The sequence below is a fragment of the Pimephales promelas genome, chromosome 12 (assembly GCF_988280905.1).
Source record: "Pimephales promelas chromosome 12, fPimPro1.hap1.1, whole genome shotgun sequence".
Classification (NCBI taxonomy): domain Eukaryota; kingdom Metazoa; phylum Chordata; class Actinopteri; order Cypriniformes; family Leuciscidae; genus Pimephales; species Pimephales promelas.
In genome coordinates, this window is record NC_142780.1 from 24,981,075 (window position 1) to 24,992,435 (window position 11,361).

General features: G+C 40.1%; 1 long non-coding RNA gene across 1 annotated transcript; it reads right to left on the reverse strand.

The window, feature by feature from the left end:
* Positions 1–402: 402 nt before the first annotated feature.
* On the reverse strand, positions 403–5,777 carry LOC120484671 (uncharacterized). The gene is made up of 3 exons (XR_005623769.2): positions 5,685–5,777; positions 5,462–5,587; positions 403–993 (listed from the first exon to the last, which is right to left on the reverse strand). It is a non-coding gene; the product is annotated as an uncharacterized LOC120484671 (long non-coding RNA).
* Between the last annotated feature and the right edge of the window lie 5,584 nt (positions 5,778–11,361).

Sequence of the window (11,361 nt, forward strand, 5' to 3'; positions counted from 1 at the left end):
AAAATAAAAAAATAATATATATATATATATATATATATATATATATATATATATATATATATATATACAGTATATATGAAGAGTTCAGATGCAAAAGCCTCTAAATGCCATTTGAAATTTTCTTCTTTAATGATCATTTTTATCAAGCTTGTATATTTAAGTTCAGTGATTTCACTTAAATGGCAATGATAATTACCTATTAATTGTTATTTAAGTGAAATTACTGAACTTAAATATACAAGTTCGACAAAAATCATCATTAAAGAAGAAAATTTCAAATGGCATTTAGAGGCTTTTGCATCTGAACTCTTCATATATATATTTCTTTTTTTTTTCAATTTCCTTCCAAAAAAGACTGATAAGACTAGCAAAAACAGAGCGAGGGAATCTTGTAAGGCAGCATCCATCTGTGCTTTGAGCCGTTGATTGAGTGTACGTCTGGACATACATACTCTCAAGAGCCAACGGGGCAAACCAAACCCCAGTTATACACAGCACATCAATCAATAATACACACGCAGTTGAAGACTGAGAGGGAGGCGCAGTCTGAGCACATATGATAACAGGAGATTTCCAGCAAATGAGAACCCGGCAAAGAGCTGTTCATCATCACACAATCTGCAGAATCTCCCTTCTCTGCCATCCCTCAACTCTCTCACAACATTTCCTGTGTGTTTGTTCGCGAGGGCTCAGTGGTTTGAACTGAAGCAGATAGACTGAAAGTTCCACTGACACATTTTGTTTTCATTAGGTGTGGGATGTTTTACCCAGGTTGTGCCATCTTAGATGTGGAGGTTGTTTTGGTGGAAATGCTCCACTATTTGATGCTTTATGTCCAGAGAGAATGGGAAAAACAACTGAATACAGACAATGAGTATACTTGCCAATGAAGGAGATACAAGGTCCAGCACTAAGTTAAATCTGGTTGTAGACTTCATAGACTTCTTCCTCTGACAGACGTCTTCTGGAGTCATTATCACTGTCTGGGGTGACCTAATGCAGCACAGCGCCACAGGATGAGAGAGCTTGTTTACTGAGACAGAATTAGAATAAAGAGCATTAATCACCTTAATGAAGAGCAAATCAAACCATCACAGATGATCCCACGTAACAGAATGTACTGTTCAATTCAAACGGGCAATGTTTCAAAATGACAAATCAGTGAGAGTTGGTCATGTTGATTGATTTCCTCTATGAAACGCTAATAGATTTAGTCCTCACTGGGCAATTGTCACTCATTAACCTTCAAGCGGTTTCATTTGAGAATGTATTGCTGCCATTTTGCAGCACCACACAAAGTCAATTCAGCAGATGATAAATATCCTGACTCTTCAGTGGCAGGGCACATATCAAATGAGCACTTTGGCACTGCAAACTCTGGTTAATAGATAAACACATACAGCCCCCCATAGTAAGTGTGAACATAATAGAAAATATGTGGGATGTCTCACAAGTAGGTTTGGGTCCACTCTTATTTTCTCCGAGTTCACACTAACATACAGGGCTTGACATTAACTTTTTTGCTCACCAGTCACCGTAGCAAGTGGTTTTCCAAAGTTACTAGCCACATTAATATTACTTCATATATCTGTCAGGAGGTACCTGAAACATGAATCCATTATACTGTTACACATGCATTTTTTTTTTCTCAAATATTTACACTAAAAACATAACTGACTGGGTGTTTCTCAAAACCAAGAATGCGAAGTGTTGCGGACTTGTGTTCTGAGTATTTGAAGCGTTTCAGATATTTCAGTATTGATATGTATCGAAAAATCTATATTTTTGATAACACTACATTGCACTTAGTTTATTATTTCAGATGCCTTTTTAAAAGACTATGCAATTGAAAATGTAGGCTATATATTATAATTGGGCAGGTTGTCGGGTTAATGTCAAGCCTGGCTATATAATCAGATATAATAGCCTATGCGTATATTTGGCGTGTTGTCTGAGGAGAGGAATCCAAGCTCGAAATTTGGCCTAAACCCAGAACACTAATCCCCCCATCCCTGGCTAGGTTAGGAATAAACGAGTGTGAGGAGTTGGGGTGGAGGAGGGATGCTGGAAAAACTGTTGTGGAACAGTGGAAAGTCGGTTCTATATAAGACTCAACTGGCAATGATTGGGTAGTGGTCTCTTTCCTTTGTTTATAAACCATAATTTCTATTTTTATAACCAATTTTGTTATTGAAAATGTTAATATAATTATGAATGCACATGTTCCCTGCAGCATCACAAACATCAACAAAGATCAGAAAGAATTTTAAGTTTGCATTAAATGAAAATTCCCTGTGTAGATCTCAATTCATCTATGTAAATGATTTTTTAACCTTGTAAAATTTAATCAAAATCGTCATAACATGGTTGTTTTTTCGAGAATGTCATGTATGCCATAATACAGAAAAGATGTCACTACTTCTGTTTCATTGTGACTTTGGGTTCCCTTGGGTGACCTTGGGTGTTTCATTAAGTGTTGGGTTACAAACTATGATTGAATTGCTAGAGTTAATTAAATTTACAAGTTCTAACAAATAAAAAAGATATTTTGAAAAACAAAATTTGTTTTGGACCCCATTAACTTTCATAATATGGACAAAAATATAAAATATTCTTAAACAATATACATATAATATATTTTTTTATATTCTTTATATTTTATATTTCATCTTTGTTCCACAAAATAAAGAAAGTCATTTTTTTTAGTTTGTGTTCTGTATCAAACTTCACAAGCACCTCATGAGAGAGAGTGATGTTGCCATTGAGACCCGGCCTAAAGGTGAGTTCTAGGGGTTTGATCCAGGGCGAAAGAGCGTAACTGAAGCGTAACTGCACGTTCTCTCACTCAACTGACTGACTGAGCACTCCTGAGCACTCATCTCTGACTCACACCCATATAGTGTCTGTGAGCCAAGAATTCAATTAGTCACTCAAGCCCCAGCGATAGCCCCAGGGGGAGTCAAATCTCCATCATTTAAAAGTATGATTACAAATAAACCAATAACATTTTGACTCTCCGGGAATGGACCAGTAGATTAGAAAATTCAGATTAGATCTAAGTGCCTGTAGATTCTCATTAAAACAGCACAAACTACTGAGAAACAATAGGTAATTAGGAGCCTAATGAAGCACAGCACCGTTAGCACGACTTGACTGTGTGTCTCTCTGCTGGGACCCAGTTTTACTCTACACTTATCCTACAGCAAAGCTTCCAGCCTTTCATTTGGGCAATAAGACATATTTAATTAGATTAATGAACGTTATAAGCTCTCTGAGGAATGGCTTAGTACACAGTGACAATGCAGCAGCTTATATGTGGGGAGGAACACTTGCTGCTTCAGGGCAGACCTTTTCGGTCTCTCAGGACGGAAGTGAGAGAATTGACAGCTACGGTGCAATCTGTCTCTGCGTTCCGCCAAGAATAAAGGGCGATGTACAAATCGTTTATTGCAAACTCGTGTTTGGGAATTACAGGAGAGAGTTAGGAGTCTCGAGACGCGAAACAGAAGTGGACTGAGGGAGCGGAGACGGGTGATTAAAACAGGTTTTTCTTGAGAGTTCATAAAACCGGAGTCTGTAGTTTGTTTGAGAGCTTATTAGTAGTTATTAGTGCTTGAGGAGAAACAAGAAATTGGATTGTGGAATTATGACAAAAAAAAATCTGACTTGAAGTGCAACAAGGGCAGAGATTTACTTTTTACTTATTTACTTTTTTTAATGAATGATATATTGTTTCACTTAGTAGGCCTATATGTCACAATCTTGGAAGTAAAATTACTTGCAAATTGCAATTCATATTGACTAAGTAAAAAAAGGGTATTCACAAGAGCAGAATACCTCTGAAAATGACACTTATGACACTTAATATAAAGTACTGTTACTGGGTCAGTAAGATGTTTTTTTAATATATATATATATATATATATATATATGCTGTGTGTGTGTGTGTGTGTTTTGTTATTGTTTTTTTTTCACCAAAATTATTAGCCACAATGATGTTGTGTTTGCCACACAACATCATTGGGATTGCCACAATGATATTATATAGCTCCACTGCTCATAACATGATTTATGAAAACTGGTTTTCATAAATCATGTTATGAACAGTGGGGCTATGTAAAATATTTACATGGTTTAGTCTACTAAAAATAATGCGTTTAAATTAATTTAAAAATATTGTTATTTATATTAACAGGAATTTATACACTGTGACTGACATACAAAACAGTCACAGCAGCTTTGAATAAAAAAGATGTTATAGTAATGTTATAGTGCCCTCTATAGGTTGTAGTGAGAATGTGTTCTGTGGGTCTTTCTCTGGTGTGTCCGCTATAGCGGCCTATAGGCCCTGGATAGGTCACCACCACCAATAGCAATAAGAAGCAATGCATCTGTAGTCAGGCACAACAGTATCGTAACTGAAACTCAAAAAGAAGATATAAAACTGATGGGGTAAGCTATGTTTTTTCACTGTTTAAGTGAAGCTATTGACTTGTATCCATAAACAGCTGTCCACTTAAGCTCATAAGCACAACACATATTGTGGCACGTCTGCCGTCGTTGCAGCAGGTCGCCGCTTGAGTACCTGCAACTGCGAAATAAATCTTACACTGCGTCGCCTTTGGGAAAACTTTCAGTATCAGTGCCCCCCAAAAAAGGCCCACGCCTAACTGATCCAACTGTTCTGTTTGCGCTCGTGTTTGTAAACAGATGAATAATTGAGCCAAGTTCAAATCCGCCGTGGCAGAGGGGTGAGAGAAGAGGAGGAGGATAGACAGATGGCCTAGAGCAGATAGTCTAAAGCGCGGCGCTCCGAGCGCACACACCACAGAACGCGGGCCGGCATTGTTCCGCCCGCCAGGGCCGTGCTGTCATGCGGCGTACAAGCCATCCCCCCAGAGCCAAGGTCTTAGCGTGTCAGTGTCCCGGGCCCATTGTCTCTGCGTTTTTTAATTTCTGGGACGCAATCGAGTGTGACGCCAAAATGTTTACCTAGCGTGTCTGCCTTAGCCATGAAGTGAGGAAAATAATAAAAGGCAGAGAAAGGGAAAAAAACATGTCCAAGGGTCTCAGCACAAAATAATCCACCGTAATGCTAGAGAGTTTAAAGAGGCTTTGCCAATATCCCTCTGTTTTCAGGCGGGGGGGGGGGAAGAGGAGGGAGAGATAAAGAGCCAGGAGAAACCATCAGGAGAGAGAGAGAGAGAGAAAGCTGCTAAAAAACCCTCAGCCTCAATGGGATTGCTAATGATTGTTTTTAGAGAACAACAATTGTGGTATTAGGGCATAAGCAGCTGAAGATAACATCCAGGGGAAGAGAAACAGCAGCTTGGGGAAGGAGATAATGAGGGAAAAGTAAAGGATTCTGGGATGGGTCCCCGCTCTGTTGCTCCGATGCCCCTCTCAGTCATGGGGTATCAAAGTGGCTCGCCCTTTCTCTTTCTCTCTTTTGAAAAAGTACCTGCTCTAATCCACCAGGATGACGGGGGTTGAAGACGTCCTTGCAGAGCAGATCTTGAAAAGCTGTAGGTCAGAGGACAGGCACCCTTGGAAGCATCAAAAGTGAGCGTGGCTTCTCTGTCCGCGTCTATTTGTGAGACAAATGGTCAGACATATGTGGGTCTTTGCAAAGAATATAATCAAGGACATGGCACTTTCGCATTCGATTCCAAACAGGAGCTTACCGCGAGCTTATCGTTTCTGGCTCTGTCCGAGGACGCTTTGAGAAGCGACGTGTGTGGAAAGACCAGCCCACACACATTCAAACTCCCTCTGGCTCTTGTCCAGCGGGCGAGGGGACTCGTCCAAAACAAACTGGATGCCAAAGAGCAAACAAAGGCTTAATTGGTGAAGAAAACAGCGCCACCTGTTGGCGTTTTAGCCCGGTCTTTATGATCCGCACCTGAGCCTGCCTGCCAAGGCTGAGGGGAGTGAGGTCTTCGGGAGGGCCTGGGGAGTCACCTGGCACATGCAGAGCTGCACTCTGGGCTCATGTGGGCCGTTTATTCCCATCTCTCCGGATCCACAAAGCACACACACAAACAGGAAGACGGCGGGGGGCAGATGGAAGGGTCACTATCTCTGCCAGGTGGCCAGGGGGCCTGAGGATGAAGCCAGATATGATTTTTCTCGCATGACACACACACACAGATTGAGAAACAGAAATGTTATACACAGCAGTTCAAAGAAATGGGCATTTATTGTAGACATTCTTCAAATTTATGGTTATGGTCTTTGTGCATTTAACTTTACAGGACAGATTGGATGTACAGGGAAACAGAATGGGATCGATGCAGCACAGGCTGGATTCCAGATATCTTGATTCACAGCCTTACAATTCCCTGTATTCCAGACGGTGCGAAGGAAGTATGTTCCATATGGAGTGTGGAATACATTTTGACTTTCAGCTGTGTTTGTGACTTTTCCTTGAATCAGTGTGCAAACAAGTGAGCAGATGACTGAATGAATAAATGAAAGTGTATAGCAGAGAGAGTCTGCCATTTTCGTGCATGCTGATTACCCATAAGACTATCTAGACTATTAAACACACACACAAAAAACACAAAAGCCCTCTCTCTTTTGAAAACAAACTCGGTATATCTATCCATCAACCATTTTATCCACCAACTCATTAGTTCATAATTCAAATCCAGTCGTAATATATATTTTGCTCACCAGCCACTAGTGGTTTTCCAAAGTTAGTTTTTTCACTGGCTACAATTCTGACATCGATACCAATGATTGTCAGCAGGTATATTAGGCTTCTGTCACTTTAAGAGCTGCAACTGTTTCTTTCTCAACTATGCTCACTTGTGTTGTTTTAAGTGCATGTTTACGTTCACTTAAACCATAACTGACTGCGTTTACGTGAATACTTACCAAGACTTGCAGCGAAAACAAACTCAATTTAGTACTGAGGCGTATGGTGGGTAAGGAGATGCGCACCAGGAGGAAGCGGACAGTTGTGCTATAGCAGTGTCCCAAGCCAAACAAGGCCGCTGGATGAGGTGGGAAGGTGTGGAGAGGAGGAAGATCACTTGGAGCGAGCTGTGGAACATCTCGAGTCCAATATGCTGAGCTTTACCATCAGAGCCACATATGATGTCCTCCCCTCTCCAACCAACATACATCTCTCGTTTGGAGAGAATCCAGCCTGCCTCCAGTGTTCTGCCCCAGCAACCCTGAAACACATCCTCGTGGGCTGCAAGACCAGAACTGAAGTGCCTGGCTGCTACACTCTAGAGTAAGAGGGTAACTGTCAACGCCATGCCCCAGGAACCCTAGACTACCATCCAACATCCATCGTCCGGGAAGGGGAAAAAGGGGCGATCAATCGATTACCTCCAGACTCATGTCCACTCAGGACTGCGGGTAGACTTAAGTCAGAGGCTCACCTTCCCACCCGAAATTACAGTGACCAACCTGCGCCCAGACGTGGCCCGTTGGTCCAAATCCTGTGGAAGTGTCTACATAGTGGAGCTGGCAGTCCTGTGGGAGGAAGCCATCGATGAGGCATTTGAAAGAAAAATGTTGCGACATGCAGAGTTGGCTGCCGAAGCAGGGACCGGGGATGGAAGGTAAATTTGGGTCCAGTGGAAGTGGGCAACAGGGGCTTTGTAGCTAGCTCCACCATAAGGCTACTAAAAGAGGTTTGAATCAGAGGTCAGACTCAGTGGAAGACCATCAATAACCTTGCAACTGCTGCCGAAAGAAGCAGAAGGAGACTGTATGGGCTACCAATTGACCTCATGGAGCCTCCGGTGCGACACACACCCTGGGTCAGGCTGTGGTGGGCCAGCCTCAGGTGAGGGTGTATTGTGATAAAAGGCTGAAACACCCAATGAGGCCGGGGTGCACAACTGAGGATGTGTCGTATTGGAGGCATCAGGTGGTCATGCCCCAATCCAATCCCACCCAAGAGGACATCTCCAACAACAGAGCTTATTATCAATGGATTTTAACATCTTGCACAAAATCTGCGAAAATTTGTAAAATTATGTGCAATATGTGCAATCCTACGCCGGAGCAAATGAAATGAGTGAAAGAGGGGTTTGATGAAAAGAGTGAGAAAGTGCAGCTGGCAGGCTATCATGTATCTAAAATTGGTATTGGAAGTGTTTCAGATATTTGGAAGTGTTTTAGATATTTCAGTGTCGATATGTATCTGTAAACACTATATTACAATTTATTATTTGTTTATTATTTCAGATGCCTGTTTAAAAGACTACAATTGAAAAATTGTGTATGCTACTTACTATATATAAAATTCAACCAAAGAGGCTAATGGATTGCAGATTGGGTGTTACATTCCTATACCTATATCTATACCCTGTATATACATTTCTATACAAAAAGAAATATATATATATATATATATATATATATATATATATATATATATATATATATATATATATATATATATAAACGTGAACAGGAAAAAATGGGTGTGTCAGTAGGCATAGGCTATATACATATATACATTTGTAGGTCCATGCATTCGGTCTTAAAGTGGCAGCAGCCTAATAGCTATACCTACCGTCTGTCATAAAAAGACAGAAATCATTGGTCTTGAGTAAACATCTTTTGTATCTTTTAAAATAATAAATGTGTACTTAATTACTAACAAACAAAATGCATTATTCAGTTCTGTACTTCTTAGCCTAAATAATACTGTGCACTGAACATCTGAAAGTTTATTTAATTTGCATCTATATTATTTTCCTATTGTTTGTATTATTTGATAATTAATATTCTTTTTAATAACTGAAATAAAATAATAAAAATAGCTATATCGTGATAAATATATTGTTATTGTGAAATTAAAATTTCTCATGCCGTGAAATGATTTTGGGTGATTTTTGCTGCAGCGTTTAATTTTTTTCCTTAATTGTTAAGCAGATAAGGAACTTCCGCACACTATCATTACTTGCACTTTTTAATCAAGTTTATTCACACACAACGTTTCGGTCACACGACCTTCGTCAGGAGTATCCTCTTTAATTTCCTTAACTGTTAAAAATAAAATGTTTTTGGCTCAAAAATTGGAGGGGGCACATATATCACATTTATATGAGCATGACACTTTGCTTCTGGCTATTAGCAGAAACAAACAGGAGCTTTAAAAGGGATCCGCTCCACGGTTTGAAAGTGGAATGACCTAAAGTCTCCCTGTCTTGGTGCTGAGTGTGTGCAGGGCTGTGCCTCTGCCATCCTCCGTCTAAAGCCACAGATGCTGCAGTGTTTGTGTGTTGACTCTGTGTAATTTGTTTGCACTAATTTGTTTTGGGGTATCTGGGGAGTTCCCTTTTTAATTTGCCTCTCTCTGTTTACCCCTCTTTGTGGAGCACTGATCTGTTAAGCAGCAGTAAGAGCAAGAAAGAGAGAGGAAAAGAGAGAGAGAGAGGGATGGGGTGTAGAAGAGCCTAAATTAATAGAAGGTACTATGCAGATTGTTTTAAGCTCTGGCTGCTCCGTCGGGCCCAAAGGCCTTGCTCGCAGCCTGCACCTGCTCCATCCCGCGGGAACTTGGTTCCTGATCCGTGGCCCCTCTCCCTCTCCTGTCTCTCTTCTCTTCTCTCTCTATCTCCATCTCTCTCTCCCCTGCTGTTTCCTCCGCACGCCTCCAGTGCCTGGAAACGCCTTAATCAGCCCTCCTCTGCGCATGAATGGCTGCCACTCATTAGCCTGATTGAAAAGATGGTAGCTCATGCTAAACACACGCATACACACATGCACACACAGGTTGGAAAACATTCACACACTGACTTTTTGAATATTAAAACCTACATTTAAGCAATTTAATGCAAAGAGTGTTGTTGTTCCGCATATCAGCATGACGGGTCATAAACAAAAATTGAATACTGAGCAACTTTCTAACAGTTCAACAAACAAAACATTAATATTAGTTATCTTAAATTTAAGGCAGAGTATTTCCACGTACTTGTTCTATTTTTGCTTCACCAATGAAAATACTGTTGTCAAAGTAAAATCAAACATCCAAGCAATACACAATGATGGGCTGAATGAATGAAGCAGAATTTTGAATGAACTTACTCATAAAAACAGTGGCTGTATCCTAAATCTCAGTATATGAAAAGACTTCTAAATTCACAGTATTCATAAAACAGTATCTGGATGACTTATTACTTCTGGTGTGATTTTAAAGTGTGCATCTGAAGGACACTTTACTATACCATGGCATGAGGCCAAAGGGAGAGGATTTGTGAATGGCAGTGAAGCAACACAACTAATGCTGGTAATAATAATAACAATTATTATTATTGTTACATTTATATAGTGCTTTTCTGGATACTCAAAGCGCTTTATATGGAAGGGGTAACTCACATGACAACGACAACACAAATGTAGTCTGTCCGGATTACGTTCATACACATTATTCATACTATATAGTGCTTTTTAACAGTTGCAAAGTAGTAACTTGTTCAAAAGAATTACCTACGCAGCATAGCCTATGGGATTTTGGTAGGTCACCTGTAAATGACAGCATGGTGAATGTTGTACATCCGGATTACATTCATTCTACACACATTTATACTATATAAAACATTCTTTTTAGCGGTCGTTAATAACTTTTTCAAATGCCTACTCAGGAGGGTATTTAGTTTCAGCCCGTTCTCATCCCAAGACTTCATATGCTGACGCTTTTGACAACGTGTATCCATCGAACGCACATCGCACCCTTTAGCGTCAATATGAGACACAGATATATATGGGCCAGAAGGCGCCTCCTAGTGGTCTAACCCTAACCCTACCACAGACCTAAACCTACCCATAACCGAAACGTGTTATATTGACGATAAAGGGTGCCATGTGCATTGGATGTATATGCATTGTCAAAAGTGTCAGTATATGACGCCCAAATGTAGCTAGACATATGTTTTTGTGTTAACATGTGTGTTTTTTTTTTCTGAATGAATCAGTGTTTAATGAACCATTGGAGTAAATGATTCAATGACTCGCTCATAAAAAGTCACTTGTTTAATTCCTGAATGATTCTGTGTTTTTGAATGAATCGCTTAAGTGAATGATTCAATAACTCAATCTTAAAATCACTTGTTCTGTTCCTGAAAGTCGGAAAGTCTGAACTAATCGGTTAAAATAAATGATGTGACCTGAAAAAAGGACAGAGACAAATGGAGAGACACAAACAGTAAAAAGTAAGTGCTACTTACTTGGCCTGTCGAATCTGAGGACCTGAACTGTTGCATAATCCCCTAATAAATGTACTGTAAAAGTGGAAAAGAAAAGTAAAGCGTCAAACCACCAAACAACAACCAGCAACTAGTTGCATTCACTGGGTTAAATGGTTTGGAAGAGAAAAACGTGGCTCACACACAC